At 32.1% G+C, this 10573-nt stretch overlaps 1 pseudogene; it reads left to right on the forward strand.

Annotated features, from left to right (window-relative positions):
* The first annotated feature begins 1522 nt into the window (after positions 1-1522).
* Positions 1523-5844, forward strand: LOC125868811 (uncharacterized; annotated as a pseudogene).
* The last annotated feature ends 4729 nt before the right edge of the window (positions 5845-10573 follow it).

A 10573-nucleotide genomic window follows, 5' to 3' on the forward strand; every position in this document is an offset into this window, starting at 1 on the left:
TATCTGCCTTATGAAGAGGCAAAAACCATCTAGTTGGGAATACAAAATACATACTAACAAGCGTGCACATTGTCCATAAACATCTGCAAATCTAATCAGAGCAGCAGGTCACAATGCAGCGATCATGTGTGAGGTAAAAAAGTTGGCTCAACTCATTCCTCTAAAATTGACAGTGAATGATTATTACAAGAACAGAGGAGTAGATATATCTCTCAGTCAAGAAGAGAACAAATTTTTTGATATAGTCTTCATTGAAAACATACCTCAACAGGAACATGGCAACTTGTAAGTTGGTGTATTATTATGAATTTAGTATTCTCATATATTTATCTATTTGTATCGTTATTTTCTCTTCTCTGATTGTATGTAGGGATTGTTGTATTTATATGCTTGCTTATGCTGAGTGGCTGTCTTATGGGCAAAGAAATTAGACTGGTAAATTCGATGTAACATTTTTAAGGTCAAGATACGCTGCACTTCTTTGGAACTATGGCCAACAGAAGAATGATGCTAGAGCCATTAGTTATAGTGAGGGCCCCCCAAGGCATAACATTCCTCAGATATTTATTTGTGAATTTTTGGCATTACATTTTTTTTTTCATATTTTTCCTTTTTTTATTAATCAATTACTAATTTTCGGGATTTACCGAAACAATAAAATTTAAACGAAATTGTTGAAAACGGGTCGGGTAGTTTATTTAAAAGGGGGGGTTGATTTATGGGTCGGATTAGGTGTTTATGGGTTCAAATTTTTTAGGGGTATAATTGATCCCTTTCCATTTTCATATAAATCTCATGTGGTAAAGTCAAAATGGCATGGCAATTCCATGTGACATTTAAAGAAATGAAAAAAGAGCTGGATATGTCCAGCAGGCCAACTAACGCCCATAAGGGCATATTTAGACCAAAAGTTGGACGGCGAGGGCATGAGTGAGCCAAACTTTAAACGGAGGGTATATCTAGACCTTTTCGAATAGTTTAGGGGCATATTTGACCCTTTACCCAAAAAAAAATAATATAATTAGTCAAAATATCCATACTTTATAAATATTAGTAAAAATGTCAAAAATGTCATTATTTAAAAAAAAATTGTGTATCCTAATTTTCTTCCTACTTTATCTCCCATTGACAATTACACGTTTTCAATTAATTATCTCTCCTATTATTTTTAAGAAAATATCTCTCATATTTATCTTTTTAGATTCTTAATTCTCTCTCTTATTTTAAAAAAATATTTCTCTCTCTCATATTTATCTTTTCCGATTCTTAATTCTCTCTTATTTTAAAAAAAAATTCTCTATCTCATATTTATCTTTTCAGATTATCCTCCAACATTCAAGTTGCCCATCTCTCTCTTCCGTAAATTTTGGTTATTTTTTTCAGAAATTAGATCAACAACAATCCCTTTGATTAAGGTATTAATCTTTATCCTATTTTTATATTTCTTTTCTAATTTTATTTTTGTTTAAATCTTTAAAAATTGTTGTTTGTAGTTGAAATTTCGGTTAGGGTTCACTCTCCAATGGCTGAAACCAAGAGGCTTACTAGAGGTATCCAACTTAATCAACAAATTTCTAGCGATTTTCCATCCTTTAATCTATTTATTACTCAAGAAATAGCGGATAATGTAGGATTCGTTGCTAAAATGAGGGAAGAGAGACTATCAGAACATTTACAAGACCCAATTGGTGTGCAAAACCTTCCTCAAATTCAGAACGGAAATGTAGAATCTTCGTCTACTCGTAGGGATCTTGAAAAAGATGACGAAGACCGAATAGTTGTCTAAGGGGATGGAAATGAAGAGGTAATTAATTATTTTTGCATGTTCAGTTTTTTGCATATTGAGTTGAAGTTGTTAAAGAACAATTTTTTTCAATAATTTTACTTTAGACTGCAGTTTTATCTATTTTTTTTTGTATTCAAAATCCATTTAGTATGTGTATTGATATTGATTAGATTTGCAAATGTTTATGGACAATGTGCACGCTTGTTAGTATGTATTTTATATTCCCAATTTTATTTTGTTTTTGTATTTTGGGGTATTTTTGTTAGCTTTGTTAATGTACCAAATTTTTGGAATCATCCATTTCTAGTTCCGTATGTATTGATATTGAATAGATTTGCAAATTTGTATGGACACTGTGCAGGTTTGTTAGTATGTATTTTGTATTCCCAATTTTATTTTATTTTCGTATTTTGGGGATATTTTTGTTAGCTTTGATAATGCACCAAATTTTTGAAATCATCCATTTCTAGTTCTATTTTTTTTCACGCTGAATCAATTAATTATGTTGTATTTCGTACTCATAACAGTATCAGAGTTGTTGTTAGTTATTTGTATTATGAATCTGATTATGTAGTTACACCTTTGTATTCAATAAAGAAATTGACTGGTCTGATCGGTGTGATTTGTCATATTCTATATTTTGAATCTGTTTGTGTAGTTACACCTTTGTATTCGATAAAGAAATTGATTGGTCTGATCGGTGTGATTTGTCATATTCTGTATTTTGAATCTGTTTTTCATGTTGTATTTTGTAGACTTTTGTCACGCCCCGAGCCTACACCCTGAATGTGGTTGGCACTCGAGAATCATTGATGGCCCCAAGCGAACCCTTGGCCTAACTTACTTAACTCAGCGGAAGACTCTAAGCATGATTACAATGATTAAAAGAACTTTCTTAAATAGCTTAATAATATAACTTAGACTGTTAAAAGAATTAAACATTCAACTTGCCCAAAATGGCAACCCAAGTCTTAGCATAAGATAAAATGAGGAAATTAAAGAATTAATAACTGACTGTCTATGAAGCTTCTAAAACAACTGAGCTGGATGTTGGGACAAACCCCATAACATCCTAATGAACTAAAACTAGAAAGCAAATAAAAGAGTCCTCCGAATGCAAGAAGGCTCACTACAGACTCTGAGTGCTCAAGCTGGATCAACGAGGCGCTGAATACTGATCCTGGTTACCTGTGTCTGCATCATAAGACAATGCAGGACAACTGACATTAGTACATTGAATGTACGAGTATGCGAGTTGGAATGCTAAACAATACATAGGCTTGAAAAGATTCTGAAAGAAACACTTACCTTGGCTCTTCTCAACTCATGAATAACCTAACTCAAAATAAAGCAATGAACACATGTAATATATGAAAAACGACCCGTTAAATCCCATGTTTGGCTACATGGTTCTTATGGAGAGTTGAGTTAATATGAACTCGCTTTCCCAATTCGGTGCTCAATACTACTCCCAAAAATACTTTGGCTCATAAGTGTTTTAAACACAAACTACTTTCTTTTAGTTTGAGATAATTGCTCAAAACTTAGCCCAAAGGTTCTTTTGGAAATCATAGTTCCTTTCTTACTTCGAATGTAAAAATATTTATAAACTTCTTTGGGAATACTTAGTTCCCTGATAACTTTTGAGAAATGAACTCAACTCTATAGTACTCTTTACTCAACTTGAAACTCTATACCCTTTACTCAACTTGAAACTTGAGCCTTAAAGTGAAGGTAAAATGTTCAATAAAGACTCTTGAAAAAAAAAACTTTAAAGACTTGCTTCTTAACTTTTAAACTTGACTCTAACTTCACTTGACTTGGATTCTAACTTTCCTCGAATTGGATTATGAATTCAAAGTGTATGATCACACGTTTATGGATGAGTTTGGGATGTTAAGATGTACCTTAAAGTATTGGAAACAACTATAAAACATAGGTACTTTACCAAGGAACATGTATGAAAAAGTGGGAAATGAAAGGTAAAGGGAAGGATTGGCGTCCTTGGCGCACTAAGAGGCGCGGGGCGCCAGCCCTCAAACTTCAGAGGGGCCTGCTGGGCGTTCTGCCAGGCGCGCCGCCCCAAGGGGAAAGTTCAGCGTCCCTTTTTTGGGGTGCGCTGGCTGGCGCGACACCCCCGCCTTTTTCCCCCAAAAATCTGACTTTTTCCCCTTGTTTCTTTCCAACTCTAAACCCTCTCAACCTCAATGGTTCCATCAGCAAACACTTAGAATCATAAAGACCCTTAATATACAATAGATTCAACTCAAAATCACAACCGAAAACATGTACTAAACCAACAAGAAACTTCAACAACACAACCACAAGAATTTAACAACCATAACAAATCTTTCTCGAAATTAAAAACGAGTTTGGCGTGTGGGGAAAAGGACCAGCCCAACATTATTATCTCACATACCTAGTAGGGATCACCCCTGACGATATCCACGACGATCTTGACGAAATTCTTGCTTCTTCTTCTCTTTCTCCTCTTCTTTCTCTCTTCTCTCCAAAACCCTAACTCTCACTTTTAAAAAAGGAAAACTGATTTAAAATCAGTCTAAAACCTTAATATAACCAAAAGAAATGGTTAGAAAAAAGACTATTTTACCCTTACAAATTCGGACTAAATTGCCCTGTGCGGCTGTGCCAACAACCCAACTTCCAAAGGGCATAACTCACTCATACGAACTCGAAATCGAGAAAACTCGGCGGCGTTGGAAAGATCATTCCAAGGAATTTCCAAAGATAACTAGAACTACACCTAAATCATCCTAAGATAGGAGTTATTATCATCCAAAGTTGACCAAAAACTCATTTTTTTTCCATACTCAGCAAATTTCCAGATTTTGAATTTTTCCAAAAATGACTAATTCCAATTCTAAGCTTCTTCATAGTTATTTCAAATTGCAAGACATCACATTATCAAATTCAATTTACATCTTTGTTGAATATGTTTTGTATGGGTTTAACATTGTATTCATTCTGATTGTTATATTTTTTTCATTTTGTATTTTTTTTAGGCAGCATGACCAAAGCCGATACAATAAGAATATAGAAGATATTCCAGGGCCAATGAATTTTGGTGTTGATCTTATAGACAATAAAAATTGGTTTTACAAGTTGTCCTCCAAAAGACAGTTGCTGAGTGACTCGGTAAGTAAGAATTATATCTCTTTTTCATTAATAATAAATTTTATTAGTTAATGATTTTTTATCATTTTTTGTTCAGCATATCAATGTTATTTTCTATTATTTGCGAAAGAAAGCCAAGTATGAAGTTGCAAGCATTTATAAATACACAAGCGTCGATTGTGTATTTACATCTAAAATTTCATCGATTTGGGGGAAGTATGCAGATTTGGATAGTGATGTTTGTTGCGTTGATGAAGAGCATATTATAAGTGAATACATTAGAGGGTATAAAGTGCATGCTGGCATCCCTTGGCATCTGGTGGATCACATCTTTGTTTCTGTACATGTTAATGACAAATTTCATTGGGTATTGACAGTAGTATCTCTTAATGATAAACGTATAAATGTTTATGATTCTTACAGAGCAGCAGGTCATAATGCAGCGATCATATGTGAGGTAAAAAAGTTGGCTCAACTCATTCCTCTAAAATTGACAGTGAACGATTATTACAAGAACATAGGAGTAGATATATCTCTCAGTCAAGAAGAGAACGAATTTTTTGATATAGTTTTCATAGAAAACATACCTCAACAGGACCATGGCAACTTGTAAGTTGGTGTATTATTATGAATTTAGTATTCTCATATATTTGTCTATTTGTATCGTTATTTTCTCTTCTCGAAATGTATGTAGGGATTGCTGTATTTATATGCTTGCTTATGCTGAGTGGCTGTCTTATGGACAAAGAAATTAGACCGGTAAATTCGATGTAATATTTTTAAGGTCAAGATACGCTGCACTTCTTTGGAACTATGGCCAACAGAAGAATGATGCTGGAGCCATTAGTTATAGTGAGGCGCCCCCAAGGCATAACATGCCTCAAATAGTTCGAGATGATAGTGAAACAATTGAAATACATTAGTTGTGTATTTGTAGTTTAGTTAATCTTGCTTTATTATCAACTATTTTGTCTACTATATTATGCAAAGTCATCATTTTGATCTTATAAAGTGTTGATTCATCATTAAACAATTTTGAGACATATTATTGTATTTCATTGATTGTGAAGTGTTGAACTCTCAAAAATACATTATGTAAAGTCATCATGTGTTCTCAATAGAGTATTTAAATACAAATGGTTATGATTTCAAATACAAAGATAGGTAGCCGACCTCTCAAATACGGATACAATTTGTGTTGCCACGATATGTTAGTTTACTTTTTGTATTTATTTTAGATATAATGAACTTGAACAGTTTTGTATTTTGTATTGATCAATATACACTTTGTGTTGCCAGAATATGTTAGTTTACTTTTTGTATTTATTTTAGATATAATGAACTTGAACAGTTTTGTATTTCGTCTTGATCAATATAGTTATATCCTTTGTTACTTTCAGAAAAGCAAGTCAATTACACAAGGTCAATTTGAAGTAATATATTTAAACGAATACATAATAAATGACAATACAAACTGACATCTGAATACATAATTGTATTCATTTTACATATAATGAACTTGAACAATTTTGTATTTCATATTGATCAATATAGTTATATTCACTGTTACTTCCAGAAAAGTAAGTCAATTACACAAGGTCAATTTGAAGTAATATATTTAAACGAATGCATAATAAATGACAATACAAATTGACATCTGAATACAATTCGAAATATAATATTTATAAAAGACGATAGAAACATCAGGCAAACAAAATCATCCAACACTTTTAAGGAAAAATACAAAAATATATAACTATTTAGTGCGTGGTCCATTCCTTCATGACCGCCTATTATGCCCTTTACAATCACAGGTACTACAAGAATTTTTGTTCTTCTTCCCATGTAGCTCACTGTTCGATTTATCACGAAGTTTTTTTTGGTGGCCTACTCGATAGTTTTTTGAATTTTGATGTCCTCACTACTTCATTCTCTATATATTCAGGTACATTCCAATCGATTCGATCAGGTAATGGAATAATTGAATTGTTGTATATAACAAGTAATGTATTTGGTTTATAAAGGTCAGAACAATACGGTTCAGGATCAAGAAATTTCTTCTTTAAAACACCCCAAGCATGCGAACATGGTATTTCATCCATTTGAAATCTCCTACATGTACAAGTTTTCCTTTCCAGGCAAACAATAAATGTTGATCCTTCATGATGAACACTGTGCACATAATTACTTATTGCAACTACATGTTAAACAAAATCAAATGAAATTGCATGATACAACTAGTAAAGGGATACAGATTTATGAATAAAATACAAAATAAAATGAAAAAACACAACATACCATCATACGTACTGATCGTTCTTCATTTTCAGCGAGCATTTCTTGAGCTTTACCACAAACTGTCGTGAATGTATTTGAAGCAGATGTATGATTTGTGAAATTTCATCGACCAAATATCTGCCTAACTTATTCAAGAAATCATATATCAGCAATTCCCTTGCTACAACCAGACATGCATTTATGCATTCAACTATGTTCGATGTCATAACAGAGCCTCGATCAACTGTTACATATACCCTTGCCCANTGATTTGTGAAATTTCATCGACCAAACATCTGCCTAACTTATTCAAGAAATCATATATCGGCAATTCCCTTGCTACAACCAGACATGCATTTATGCATTCAACTATGTTCGATGTCATAACAGAGCCTCGATCAACTGTTACATATACCCTTGCCCATTTTTCATAACCAGCCAATTCCAAATAATTTTTTACTCTAATATCAACATGTTCAACTTTTTTATCAAATCATCAAAATCAGAATGTCTGTATGCCTTTGCCATGGCATAATAAACTTTAGAAAGACTGTCGTGTGACTTTTTGTATAGTGTCTTCACATTTTTTCACAGATGCCATGTGCAAGCATAATGTGGTACTCCATTATGTACCCTCGAAACTGACTTTATAATACTTTCATTCCTATCATATACAACACACATATTGTCCTTTAAACTATGAGCTTCTCTAAACTGTTTAAAGAACCAGGTCCAAGATGCATCATTTTTTGAATCAATAATACCGTATGCTAGTGGCAATATATTACCTGAAACTAAATTATAATTTAATAGAGAAGATACAAAAAATTGTATTTTTTTTATAGAAGAATACAATACTTATTTCAAGAAGAAAAATACAATTGTAAACTAGTTACCTGCTCTATCTAGAGTGCTCGCTGACACAAATGCTCCATTATAAGCCCCCTTTAGATGACTACCATCAACTATAACAATCGTCCTACAACTCTCATAACCTTTTATGAACTGAAAGAGAGAGATAAAGAGATACAAAAATTGATTTTCATTCATCTTCTTCATCTTTATATGCGATCCAAGATAAGTTCTATCCAATATATATAAGTAACTGGGTAATTTACTATATGAATCAGACGGTGCCCCCCTTAATGCATTTATAGCCTTTTCTTTAGCCTTCCATGCCACAGAGTAAGATACATCTACTCCAAGGTCCAGTTTAATATCAACTTGTATATCCTTTGGTGTTAACTTTCTTTTGTGATCCACCAATTTGGGCTTTATTATCCCTCCAACAAGACTGTTTATTGCTTGTCACTGACTATACACCTTATCTTTCAATGGACATGTATGCTTATCCACAAACATTTTAATTCTAAACATTCCCGATTTATTGATATTGGATGACTTCATTATCCACCCACAATTATCATAGATACAAACAAGTGTATAACTGCTCGAAACATTAACAAAAAAAATAAACAGATTACATTACAGGTTGCTATTAGATGGAATAATTATTATAGTATACAATCATAAAATTATATAAATATAAGTACCTTATTTCACTTGATATGTCTGTCTTCCACTGAAATCTATGATCAATGGCATATTTCCTCATCACGGCCTTTAAAGTTCCTTTGTCCTTGTATACTTGATCTTCCATTACCTCCGTTTGATTGATATTTGAGATAATTTCGTTATTTATCGCATTGCTCACTAATGGTGCACTAAGAACTAATGCTTGTGTATCAATAGTATCTCCTTCATCTATACCAGACATGTCAACACCCTCTTCATATAGATTTCTATCAGTCAATTCACAATCCTTCACAAACACAGTTACACATATGGGATACTTTGCCAATTTCTTATTTTCTTTCTTCAATGACACATATACTCTCACGCTCATCTCGTTGAGTATCCCCAAAGGTGCATTGCTACCTGCTATTTATACTTAAGCTTCAAACAATTATATCTCAAATCAACACCAATCTGCTTAGCAACTTCATCAACTAAATCTTTAAACGTGGCATATTCTTTCATTATAATTGCCTTTATTGTGTAATCAACGTAGCAATTTTCTTCGTTCCATCTCCCAGAATGCATAATTATAAAACTAATACTCCCCATATTTTTTTTGTATTCAAACTAAAATAAAATAAAATACCCAAGTCATTAACAAATACAGAATTAGAGATGTTAATAGTTTTTTGCATCCAAGTTAAAAATGTATGTATTTACAATAGTCCTTGCATCAAGTAAAAAGCAAATAATGAAACATTAAAAATAAATTTGAACAAAACTGTATTATGCATATTTCAATGAAGTCTGCCAACATATATGTATACAAAACAAATATTGAACCATTAAAAACAAACGGCCGATCAAAAAATCTTCAAATAATCCATTAACATTTTTCGTAATCAACAGCTATAAAAAATTAATCAAATCCACCAAATTGTATTCTTACGTTATTCATAGTACATACAATTTACATTGAAAACAGATACAGTTTACACTTATTTACAAACTTTCATATCAAAATTTTATAATCACTTCGAAAAAGATTATGGATGAAACAATTAACTAATATCTGGTCCAATTTGTATTCAACCAATTTGATCGAACTCCCAGTAAAAAAATCCTTCGTTTGTCAATGATTTTGTTGTACTGTTTCGTTAAAATAATTCTCAACAAATAGAAAGAAAAAAATTCAATCAAAATATATTGAAAATCGATAATGATAGAACTCATCAGCTATGGAGAAGACCGATTAGTATTTAGTTTTGAAATTTTGTAACTGCTGAGAATTTTAAGCAATTGTTCCTTTTTAAAAAATTCTCTCCACTAAATTTTTCCTTTTTGTTATTTAACATTGTATTCTTTTAATTAAAACAAATAATAAAAACTTAAATAAGATACATAATAAATTAAAATTTTGACATTTTTACTAATTAATATTGAAAGTGTTGACATTGAATCCTATTAAATGTCAAAATATTGACATTTTGAAAAATTTCCCTAAAAATGGGTAATATTTGGGCTTATACCCATATTTAACCCATTAAAATATGGGTATTTTATGGATAAATTACAGGTCATATATGGATATGGCAAGTTTTTTCCAAACTGTCAAAGAAGCGTCTGTTGCCAAGTTTTAGAAGTGATTTTTCAGCAAAAATTTGGTTGTTTCTTCCACGAAACACAATTTCAAAGATAATTTGATAAGTTTCTCAATTTCTCCTCCCCTAAATACTTCTTCCTCGTGTTCCCTCTTTCTCTTTCTTTTCTTTTCTTTGAAATTTAGGGCTAGGGTTTGTGATTAATCCCCTGAAATCTTTTTCTTGTTTCTGAATTCTATTTGTGGTAAATGATTCC

This window comes from Solanum stenotomum, chromosome 6, assembly GCF_019186545.1.
Source record: "Solanum stenotomum isolate F172 chromosome 6, ASM1918654v1, whole genome shotgun sequence".
Classification (NCBI taxonomy): Eukaryota; Viridiplantae; Streptophyta; class Magnoliopsida; order Solanales; family Solanaceae; genus Solanum; species Solanum stenotomum.